Source organism: Bufo gargarizans, chromosome 8 (genome assembly GCF_014858855.1).
Source record: "Bufo gargarizans isolate SCDJY-AF-19 chromosome 8, ASM1485885v1, whole genome shotgun sequence".
Lineage (NCBI taxonomy): Eukaryota > Metazoa > Chordata > Amphibia > Anura > Bufonidae > Bufo > Bufo gargarizans.
The window spans coordinates 27,107,512-27,119,745 of NC_058087.1; the positions used below are offsets into that span (position 1 = coordinate 27,107,512).

Below are 12,234 nucleotides of genomic sequence, written 5' to 3' on the forward strand. Positions count from 1 at the left end.
GAACGCAGATGGGACAGGTGTTCTCCCCCCCATACACATGCATACTCGGCTCAGAGGGAAGGGCATAAATTCTCAATGGAGAGAGCGGAATAAGCCGCTGACTGGCACCACTGGTGGAGACTTACCTCCCCCGAGAACAAAAGGATTGGGCATGTTGAAATTCAACATGCTTGATCACCCCCAATACCTATGAAATAGGAGGGGTTAATAAAGCCTTAAGGGAAGGGGATTGGCACCGAAAACGCTTACACGGAGGGGCATTCTGGACGGTCCAATTAAATGCTGAACGTCCAGCACAACTTAAAAAGGGTTATCCCACGACTAATGTGAAAAATCCCTGTACCTCACATGGATCCAGAGATCTCCCCAGTCATTGCTCTGCTAGATTTATATCAAGCTGACAGCTCAGGGGAGTGTCTATCCTGGGAGGCGTGTCCCAGCTCTCCCTATCACAGCTCAGGAGGCGTGTCCCAGCTCTCCCTATCACAGCTCAGGAGGCAGTTGAAGGATGAAACTGAGCATGTGCGGCCAAAAAAAAAAAAAAGGCAGGTGGCGCTATACAGATACATTTTATTGAATTACTCCGTTGCTACACTAAATTTTTAATTACATGCAATTAAAAAAGTATTCAGATCCAGGTGCTGGTTTGAAAACTGTAGAATAATTTTCCCTGGACAACCCTTTTAAGGGGCTGTCCCATTAAGACAATAATTCAAAACATGGTCTATAGGACCAATAATCCCTTTAGGGGTCCCTAACTAATGTGATTATAACTCTTATCTTTATTAAATCTATGAATAACATACAAACACTAAAGAAACCAATTAAAAATTTTCAGGGTGCCGTGAGTGTTTATAGGCATCACTAGTGCCTACTGGGGGCGCTGCTCAGAGTACATAGCAGCTAAAGCCGTGGGGTATTTCACAACAGTCACTCAAACCAACCTTTATATTTAGGTTGTGGAGTGTTGTTTTAATTGTTATGTTAGTAACCTCAAATGATTAACTGTTTATTGTAGCACCTTCCTTGTGTCTTCAACTGCAGTTCATTGCCAACACGCTACAATTGTTGCGATCTATGTGGGCCACTTCTATATACTTATAGGCACAGTCCAGTCATACTCCTAATGGACGACACTGTTCGGTATCTCACACTGAATCTACTGCAACCTCCTGTTGCTAGCTATACTTCAGACCTCAATGCTTGCTAGTTACACTTCTAACCTCAATGGTACTAGTTGTTTTCCAACATAACCCTTCGGACCTCACACTATGTCTGCTTTAACTGTCTATGTTGCAGCGTTCCCTTTAACTCACTTTCCCTGTCTAAAAAAACACACTACACTAATACACCCCTCCCGACATGTTTTGCCACTTGCGTGGCTTCGTCAGGGGAAGTGGGGTATTAAGACAACTATCCATCCAGAGGTGATCAGCAGTGGTCCGACCTCTGGATCCACGCCAATCAAGAGAACAGGGGCCCATGCTCTCTAGTTTTAATGGATTGGTGGTCATGCATGCACACTACTGCTCCATTCAGCTCTATAGGGCTGCCAAAAGTAACCAAGCAGTGCATCCACCGTTCCATTCAAATAGGGAGCACAGGCCCCCCATTCTTGTGATCGGCGGTCCCCAGCTAGAGTTGTCACCCAGCCAGGAGGTCCTGTCCTGAGCTTCCAGTCAGCAGCGCGATCAAATGGAAAGTTATTTTTTTTTTTTGCACAGAGAAGAGAAGTGGACATTAGCAATTCTAGGGGGCACTAATGGGAGCATTACTATTACAGGGGGGGGGGCACTATTAATTCTGGGGGTGCTAATGGGGCATTATTAATTCTAGGGGAGCTAATAGGGGCATTATTAATTCTAGGGGGCATTATTTCTGGGGGGTGGTAATAGGGGCATTATTAATTCTGGGGGTGCTAATAGGGGCATTATTAATTCTAGGGGGTACTGATGGATGCATTACTAATTCTGGGGGCACTAATTGAGGCATTACTATTACTGAGGGCTGTAGGAAGGAAAGGAAGGTACAAGGGGTCGTCATTGATGGTAGGTATGTGTCACCGAGGTTTGGCCCCAAGTGGGGTAAGAGCGAGTATTCTCATGCATCAGCGACAGCTAATGCCGATTGACACTTTGCCATTTAGTGTGGCTGTAAATAAACACTGAAGTGATTTACAACCTGGTCCTTTGCCTCTATACGGCATCCGCTAACCTGCCGCCTACCAGAGCGAATCCCCACAATTGGTGGAGGAAGCAGGCAGGTGCAGCGAGGCTGGCCCGAAAGCCAAATTTATTAATTTTTCTTCTGGGCACGGTTGTATGTCTTACATCAAACCAGCCAGATTACAGTGTCCCGTAAAAAAATGGAAGCTGTCGTGAAAGCCTTCGCGGAGGCCAACTCACAGCAGCGGGAGGCTAATAAGCAGCAGCATGAAACCAACCAGCTGCTATTACAGCATGCAATGGCGTTACAGGCGGCAGGAGCAACCCAGAGCGTCCACTATCTCCAGAAAGCGGTCCATGCAGCGCTCCCAGAGATGACCCCCTCGAGACGTCGAGACCCATCTGGCGTAGAGTTGTTGCGATTCCAAAATTTTTATTAGATTTCGATACCATAAAAAAGTATTGCGATACTCGATACCAAGCGAAAAAAAATAAACCACCAAAAAAGCCACGTGCATTCCGCATTTTAAAAAAAAAATTGCGAATTGCACAGTTTTAATTTTTTTATTTTTTCTGTTCCGGTGTTAATCGCATAGATTTTTTAAATATTTGAATGGTTTGGACATGGCAATATGTGATATGTTTATATATAAAATTGGGAAAGGGGGTGATTTATACATAATATATCTGTGTTTTTTTGTAAACTTTTTATTTAATAACAATTTCCCCCCTTAGGGGCTAGAACCTGGGATCTTTTCCCCCCCTTGTCCTATTTACCCTAATAGAGCTCTATTAGGGTGAATAGCACTCGACAATCTCCCTGCTGCCCGCACAGGCTCTGATCGGTAAACATGGCAACCAGGACGCTACTGAAGTCCTGGTTGCCATGGTAACCTCCCTGCTGGTGTGTGTGTGTAATATGCCATGGTAACCTCCCTGCTGCTGTGTGTAATATGCACAATAGTACACAGCAGCAGGGAGGTTACCATGGCAGCCAGGGTTTCTGTAGCATTCTGGCTGCCATTGTAACCGATCGGAGCCCCAGGGGGTTAACTGCCACTGATCGCAGCTCCCTGTCAGAGGCAGGGTGCCGACAATGTGATTCTGTTGCCGGCACCTGCCTTCTGTATTAAAGGTTAAAGAGGACCTTTCATGGGTCCAAACATTGTAAACTAACTATCAGAATATGTAGCGAGCGCCCTGGGATCTCACTGCACCTACTATTATTCTTGGGCGCAGCTCCGTTCGCCCGCTGTGGCCCCCGGTATATTCTCCTGCCCTGTATGCTAGCATCGGAGCAATGGGGAAAGTTGAGCGACAATAGGACCGCCACTAAAGTTTATTACCCAGCTTTCCTACAGAAGGATACGGCTCAAGGACATCGAGGAAAAGTCCTGAAATGTAGGCAAATATAAGATAAGAGAACAAGGGGTTGTAGGAGCAAGGACTGGACTACAATAACTGCGCTGAGCAAATATGCAGAGCAATCGGCGCAAGACGGGCGACATCATGACCGCGAAGAAAAGTGCCCTCAGCACCGACAGGCAAAGGCGATTATATGGTGCCCCCAGGATAAAAGGGAAATCGAGCGGGTGACAAACTGCAGAAAGGCCCAGGACCTGGGCCCAAATTAGGCCACTGGGGGAGACTTTGCCAAGCACCATTACTATGTATATCTTCTATGGTTGTAACCATCATGCCCTCTGGTAATGCCTTATCCACGCCCTCCCCCCTTTTTGAACATCGGTAGCTAAGTATCAGTTTATTTACCATCCATTTATTACTAATCGCATCTACATCTTAAATTGGACTCTGTCCATTTCTTTACCTACCTCCTGATGTGCCTGATTGTATACAGGCGAAACGCGTCGTGGTATATGTATTAAGATGTGTATATTTTTATGAAAAAACCGTGCGTACTGTATTAACGAGTGGAATGATGATTTCCGTATTATCAGGAAAGCTTTTTTCACTCTGTTAACCTAACTGTGAATTTCAATCTTATCTCTAATCCGTCGGAAGGGGCAGGTGGCGACCCTTTTATACTAAACCACCCTCCTTTCACGATTTACCGTGATTATAGTTATCTTTTATTTTATATCTTTCCCTGGCTAGGGTCAACCTAGGGATTTGTTTAGTCTTAGGTTCGGGGACAGGGAACCCCCACCATCAGGGGGTCACCCTGGGCTGAGCAGTTATTGAGGGCTCTGTAGGGTAAGCACTGTGTCTGCCCTGCCCTTTTCCTCAGACCCTGTCTCAACTGGATCCTCGAAGTTCCTAGACCTACTGATATTTTGTATCACTAGATGTTTTGTTGTAGGGGTTACTACTCCCCAGTCATAAGAAATATACGTATATAATTTCTTGTGAAACTGTAGCACATTCTGTCGGTATATACATACCTATACCCACATAATCACTAATAAAGGTATTTTTAAAAATCACTAATTCTAAAAAGTAAAACTGCAGAAAGTATTCCAAGAGGGTGCTGGGAGCAGACAACCATGTGAGCACCCACAGCGTACGCACTGAACACACAACCTGGGGATGTATTATAATCCATAGGCTATACGCAGCTTGCTGGCTGGGTCGGCATAACCGCTGCCGCATACAGATTACTGTGTGATGCCCGGGTACTACATGGGTAATTACTACTAAGTTTTATCCTTGGCACAATCCGTACACTTTGGTGCCCACAATTCACCAAATAACCCCCTGCTGCAAAAACTTGGGGAGCAGACAGGGTAAGTCCTGCAGATATCTGACCGCAAGGGCAAGCAGAGAACCCAGACCGGGCAGTGGTGCCACAGGGTTTGGGGCGCAGCCCGTTTTATATAGGGGTCAATGACTGGACAGGTGGAGGGTTGGTGCCATAGAGGGTGAAAGCCAATGTGAGCAGAAAGGGGGTTCATACTGGTTATGCTAGGGAAGGGGGGGGGGGGGGTCAAAGTGCAGCACAGTATAATGGGGGTGCACTCATGCCAGCTAGGAGGCCAGAGAGCAGCATACCAGTGCGGTGTGTGAAGGGGCAGTGTGACAGGTCAGTGTGCGGTGGGGGGGGCAGTGTGACAGGTCAGTGTGCGGTGGGGGGGGGGCAGTGTGACAGGTCAGTGTGCGGTGGGGGGGGGGGCAGTGTGACAGGTCAGTGTGCGGTGGGGGGGGGGCAGTGTGACAGGTCAGTGTGCGGTGGGGGGGGGCAGTGTGACAGGTCAGTGTGCGGTGGGGGGGGGCAGTGTGACAGGTCAGTGTGCGGTGGGGGGGGGCAGTGTGACAGGTCAGTGTGCGGTGGGGGGGGGCAGTGTGACAGGTCAGTGTGCGGTGGGGGGGGCAGTGTGACAGGTCAGTGTGCTGTGGGGGGGGCAGTGTGACAGGTCAGTGTGCGGTGGGGGGGGCAGTGTGACAGGTCAGTGTGCGGTGGGGGGGGCAGTGTGACAGGTCAGTGTGCGGTGGGGGGGGCAGTGTGACAGGTCAGTGTGCGGTGGGGGGGGCAGTGTGACAGGTCAGTGTGCGGTGGGGGGGGGCAGTGTGACAGGTCAGTGTGCGGTGGGGGGGGGCAGTGTGACAGGTCAGTGTGCGGTGGGGGGGGGCAGTGTGACAGGTCAGTGTGCGGTGGGGGGGGGCAGTGTGACAGGTCAGTGTGCGGTGGGGGGGGCAGTGTGACAGGTCAGTGTGCGGTGGGGGGGGCAGTGTGACAGGTCAGTGTGCGGTGGGGGGGGCAGTGTGACAGGTCAGTGTGCGGTGGGGGGGGGCAGTGTGACAGGTCAGTGTGCGGTGGGGGGGGGCAGTGTGACAGGTCAGTGTGCGGTGTGGGGGGCAGTGTGACAGGTCAGTGTGCGGTGGGGGGGGGGCAGTGTGACAGGTCAGTGTGCGGTGGGGGGGGGGCAGTGTGACAGGTCAGTGTGCGGTGGGGGGGGCAGTGTGACAGGTCAGTGTGCGGTGTGGGGGGGGCAGTGTGACAGGTCAGTGTGCGGTGTGGGGGGCAGTGTGACAGGTCGGTGTGCGGGGCAGTGTGACAGGTCAGTGTGCGCTGTGGGGGGCAGTGTGACAGGTCAGTGTGCGGGGCTGCACCCGGTCAGTGTGCGGTGTGGGGGGCAGTGTGACAGGTCGGTGTGCGGGGCAGTGTGACAGGTCAGTGTGCGCTGTGGGGGGCAGTGTGACAGGTCAGTGTGCGGGGCTGCACCCGGTCAGTGTGCGGTGTGGGGGGCAGTGTGACAGGAGTGCCCTGTGCTGGAAGGCCAGTGGACATAATGACGGGGGTATAGTAAGCTGAAGGACCAGTGACGGGCACCTTGCCCAGCAGGCAGCACCCTCGGGTCTCCCCGGCGCAGGGTGGGCGCTCCTGTATGGGCAGCACGTCGCGGTGATGAGCCGGTTACCTGCTGATAGCTGGCACGTCTCGGTGATATTGTCGCATCCTTGCCCAGCAGAACGCACGCCTCTCCGGAGCACAGCGATCACAGACCGCAGCGGGCATCGCTTCCATAGCCCATCTGTCCCGAGACGAGCGCCGCACAGTCCGCAGAGACCGCCAGACCACAGCCGCCCTCAGTCCTCATACCCTGCACAGCGCTAGGGCGAGCGAGGGCGGGACCCAATGCACCGAACACCAGAGTCAGGCCGAACCACGAACAGAGAAGGGAGGGGCGCTCCACAGAACAACACGTTCCAGTACAAGCAGAGCGGCCGCAGCGCGTCTAACTAACCCCCCATCGAATTGCAAATGTTTGGTAGAGGCTGATAGTCAGACTGACGGAAGAGATATCCAATGGCAAAGACAGACTGAAGTATTGTAACCAATCACAGCTGAGGGGCGGAGCTTGCTGCTGGTTGTAAGTCTGCTTTGTGAAGATCCGCTCATTCAGCGTGTGAAGGGCAGGTGGGAGGTTGTGTGGAGCTGCGGCGGCGGCGGCGGCCGTGGGAGCGTGTCCTTGTAGAGGAGCTTACAAGGCTAAATGTCTTGTAATAAACATGTACAAAAATGAAGCCGTCCGCCATTATTGGCAGCCACTTTGCCTGGAGATGGAGAGCTCAGTCATTTTAGAGACTGGTTGTTATGGAAGGGTTCCCTGTTTGTGAGGTAACCTGTCATCACCTTTGTGCTGCCCTCACTAACGGCAGCATAAAGAAGAGACAGGTGAGCGGATGTCAGCGGTTGTGAGAACCAACATCACAATCATTGCAGACTGGGCCTGGAAAAGAGTCCCGGCCCCCTGAGAAGAGTCCCGGCCCCCTGAGAAGAGTCCCGGCCCCCTGAGAAGAGTCCCTGCCACCTGAGAAGAGTCCCGGCCCCCTGAGAAGAGTCCCGGCCCCCTGAGAAGAGTCCCGGCCCCCTGAGAAGATCCCCGGCCCCCTGAGAAGAGTCCCGGCCCCCTGAGAAGATCCCCGGCCCCCTGAGAAGATCCCCGGCCCCCTGAGAAGAGTCCCGGCCACCTGAGAAGAGTCCCGGCCACCTGAGAAGAGTCCCGGCCACCTGAGAAGAGTCCCGGTTATTCATGGATTCCTGCTCCCCCGTCCACCTGCTGGTGACTGACAGTCTAAGATTAGGAATAACCAGGACTCTTCTCGGGTAGATCTGACTCTTTTCCAGGCCTGAGCTACAATGATTATGCTGGTGGTTCTCAGAAACCACTTACTATTAGCTGATGAATGACACACCGCTGACATCAGCATTTCTGTCGCTAATTTATGCAGCCCTCAGTGAGGTCAGCATAAAGGTGATGACAGGTTTCCTTAGCAACCAGGTTGTCAGACAGCACACTATGGTTATGAAGGGCTGTGTCCAGGCCAGAGATGGGAAGTTCGGATCTTTTACATGAATCAGTTCATTCAAATTAATCGAATCTTCGATTCACTTGCTCAGTCGTCTGACAAGCAAGTGAACCGAAGCTGAGGTGGTGCGCAATGCGCATGCGCAGTTGATCGAATCTTGGCTGACAAGGAAGTGAACCGAAGCTCAGGACAGGAGCGGTGGCGCGCAATGTCACCCAGTCTACAGTCGTGGCCAAAAGTTTTGAGAATTACATAAATGTTGGAAATTGGAAAAGTTTCTGCTTAAGTTTTTATAATGGCAATTTGCATCTACTCCAGAATGTCATGAAGAGTGATCAGATGAATTGCATAGTCCTTCTTTGCCATGAAAATTAACTTAATCCCCAAAAAACCTTTCCACTGCATTTCATTGCTGTCATTAAAGGACCTGCTGAGATCATTTCAGTTTTCGTCTTGTTAACTCAGGTGAGAATGTTGACGAGAACAAGGCCGGAGATCATTATATCAGGAAGATTGGGTTAAAATGGCAGACTTGACCTGTTAAAAGGAGGGTGATGCTTGAAATCATTGTTCTTCCATTGTTAACCATGGTGACCTGCAAAGAAACGCGTGCAGCCATCATTGCGTTGCATAAAAATGGCTTCACAGGCAAGGATATTGTGGCTACTAAGATTGCACCTCAATCAACAATTTATAGGATCATCAAGAACTTCAAGGAAAGAGGTTCAATTCTTGTTGAGAAGGCTTCAGGGCGTCCAAGAAAGTCCAGCAAGCGCCAGGATCGTCTCCTAAAGAGGATTCAGCTGCGGGATCGGCGTGCCACCAGTGCAGAGCTTGCTCAGGAATGGCAGCAGGCAGGTGTAAGCGCATCTGCAAGCACAGTGAGGCCAAGACTTTGGAAGATGGTCTGGTGTCAAGAAGGGCAGCAAAGAAGCCATTTCTCTCCAAAAAAAACATCAGGGACAGATTGATCTTCTGCAGAAAGTATGGTGGATGGACTGCTGAGGACGGGGGCAAAGTCATATTCTCCGGTGAAGCCTCTTTCCGATTGTTTGGGGCATCAGGAAAAAGGCTTGTCCGGAGAAGAAAAGGTGAGCGCTACCATCAGTCCTGTGTCATGCCAACAGTAAAGCATCCTGAGACCATTCATGTGTGGGGTTGCTTCTCATCCAAGGGAGTGGGCTCACTCACAATTTTGCCTAAAAACACAGCCATGAATAAAGAATAGAACCAAAACACCTTCCAACAGCAACTTCTTCCAACAATCCAACAACAGTTTGATGAAGAACAATGCATTTCCAGCACGATGGAGCACCGTGCCATAAGGCAAAAGTGATAACTAAGTGGCTCGGGGACTAAAACGTTGACATTTTGGGTCTGTGAAACTCCCCAGATCTTAAGCTTAAAAACATAGTTTTATTGATATGCAAATGAGCCTCTAGGTGCTATGGGGGCGTCTTTTCAACACCTAGAGGCTCCATCTACTCACTATTTCTGCCGCCCACCGCGTCCCTACAGCCCGCCCCTCTCCTCTAGATTGACAGCGTACTTCTCTCCATCTCGGCCGAATTCTCGCGCCTGCGCCGTGTGCTTCTGTATTCGACGCAGGCGCAGTGACTGTCGGACCGCTCCCTGCGCCGTAATCATGCCATCGTAGGGAGCGGTCCGACAGTCTCTGCGCCGAATACAGAAGCACACGGCGCAGGCGCGAGAATTCGGTCGAGATGGAGAGAAGTGCGCTGTCAATCTAGAGGAGAGGGGCGGGCTGGAGGGACGCGGTGGGCGGCAGAAATAGTGAGTAGATGGAGCCTCTAGGTGCTGAAAAGACGCCCCCGTAGCACCTAGAGGCTCATTTGCATATCAATAAAACTAAGTTTTTAAGCTTAACCGCTCCAGACAAAGGTAATACATGGACATGGTTAGGTACAGCAGAGCAGATCGCTAGTGTCAGACAGCTAAATAGGTGAAAATCTGGTGGTAGAACCCCTTTAAATCTGAATGAGGATCTCCTCTAATCTAAACTCAGTGTCATGTAATTTCTTATATCTGTCTGTCCGGCTGTCTGTCTCTTATCACTGTTGTAAGAAAACCATTAGACTCAATGTATAATGTTCTGATGACGCACCATTCTCTAACTCAAAGAATCAAATGAGTCTATAACTAAGGCTACTTACACACTCGCGTTTTGGGCGGATCCGTCATGGATCTGCAAAAACGGATCCTTTTATTTAATACAACCGCATGCATCCGTCAGGAACAGATCTGTTTGTATTATCTGTAACACAGCCGAGACGGATCCGTCATGAAAGTCAATAGGAGACGGATCCGTTTTCTATTGCTGTCCGTCTGACGAAACTGAGTCAAACGGATCCGTCCTGGCACACAATGTAAGTGAATGGGGACGGATCCGTTTGGCTCCGTTTCGTCAGGCGGGCACCAAAACGCAGCAGGCAGCCTCCAAAGCGGAATGGAGACGGAACGGAGGCAAACTGACGCATTCTGAGCGGATCATTATCCATTCAGAATGCATTAGGGCAAAACGTATCCGTTTTGGACCGCGTGTGAGAGCCCTGAACGGATCTCACAAACGGAAAGCCAAAACGCCAGTGTGAAAGTAGCGTAAGTAGAATCATTCGATTCTCTCGTTACATTCTTAGACTCACAGATCTGATTGGTTGCAGGCCGGGGTGGGCGGGGCTGGCAGAAGCCTGGCTTCCACTCTAGGATCATATTACACTCCCTGCTGCTACAGTCTCTGCTATGTACTGAGTCTGACTCCTGTTTCAGTTCAGCAATATTCTTGGGATGTCTGGTGTGAATCGCTTTCTTGAGGTCCTGCCCCAGCATCTCAATCGGGTTGAGGTCAGGACTCTGACTGGGCCACTCCAGAAGGCGTATTTTCTTCTGTTTAAGCCATTCTGTTGTTGATTTACTTCTATGCTTTGGGTCATTGTCCTGTTATAACACCCATCTTCTGTTGAGCTTCAGCTGGTGGACAGATGGCCTTAAGTTCTGCAAAATGTCTTGATAAACTTGGGAATTCATTTTTCCTTCGATGATAGCAATCCGTCCAGGCCCTGACACAACAGAGCAGCCCCAAACCATGATGCCCCCACCACCATACTTCACAGTTGGAATGAGGTTTTGATGTTGGTGTGCTGTGCCTCTTTTTCTCCACACCCACTGTGAAGTGCTTTGGAGCATAGCTCCCTTTCTTCTGAGGTGATTACACCACTATTTTTTGACTCTATCTACACCTTCTGCGGCACAGTGTCTGAGGAAGGCTTTGCATAGCCGAAAACGTTTACACCTATTGCCGTATGTTGCTTTGCTTCAATTTGAAAACAAAATAAAAGAAAGACACAAAGAACATCACGTTTATCTGCAGTTACGACGACGGAACCGCTTGCCCGATCACACTGCCGCAAGTGTGAAAGTAGCCTTAATAATTGTCCCATGAAATCCATTCTTATTTAGTGTTTTACGTATCGTAGATTCGCTAACAGGGATGTTAGCATATGCCAGAGACTTTTGTAAGTCTTTAGCTGACACTCTAGGATTCTTCTTCACCTCATTGAGCAGTCTGCGCTGTGCTCTTGCAGTCATCTTTACAGGACGGCCACTCCTAGGAGAGTAGCAGCAGTGCTGAACGTTCTCCATTTATAGACAATTTGTCTGACCGTGGACTGATGAACAGCAAAGCTTTTGGAGATACTTTTCTAACACTTTCCGGCTTTATTCAAGTCAACAATTCTTAATCGTAGGTCTTCTGAGAGCTCTTTTGTGCGAGGCATCATTCACATCAGGCAATGCTTCTTGTGAAAAGCAAACCCAGAACTGGTGTGTGTTTTTTATAGGGCAGGGCAGCTGTAACCAACACCTCCAATCTTATCTCATTGATTGGACTCCAGTTGGCTGACACCTCACTCCAATTAGCTCTTGGAGATGTCATTAGTCTAGGGGTTCACATACTTTTTCCACCTGCACTGTGAATGTTTACATGGTGTGCTCAAAAAAAACATGGTAACATTTAATTCTTTGTGTGTTATTAGTTTAAGCAGACTGTGATTGTCTATTGTTGTGACCTAGATGAAGATCAGATCACATTTTATGACCAATTTGTGCAGAAATCCATATCATTCCACAGGGTTCACATACTGTGTCTTGCAACTGTATATATATAGGGCAGGACCACCATAATGATGATAATGAAGTGACCACAACCCTAGTCCCCTTTATTATTTTACCCTGCACAGTGGCACCCCCAATCCTGCTAGGCAGGGAATTGGAGCATAACCTC

At 49.7% G+C, this 12,234-nt stretch overlaps 1 protein-coding gene across 1 annotated transcript in view; it reads right to left on the bottom strand.

Moving 5' to 3' along the window:
• The window catches only part of MGAT5 (alpha-1,6-mannosylglycoprotein 6-beta-N-acetylglucosaminyltransferase), a 97,413-nt gene extending 90,647 nt beyond the window's left edge, over window positions 1-6,766 (bottom strand). Inside the window, exon 1 of the mRNA XM_044302781.1 lies at window positions 6,542-6,766. The gene's annotated coding sequence lies outside the window, so the exon portion shown is untranslated. The remainder of the gene's footprint in view (window positions 1-6,541) is intronic.
• Window positions 6,767-12,234: the final 5,468 nt, after the last annotated feature.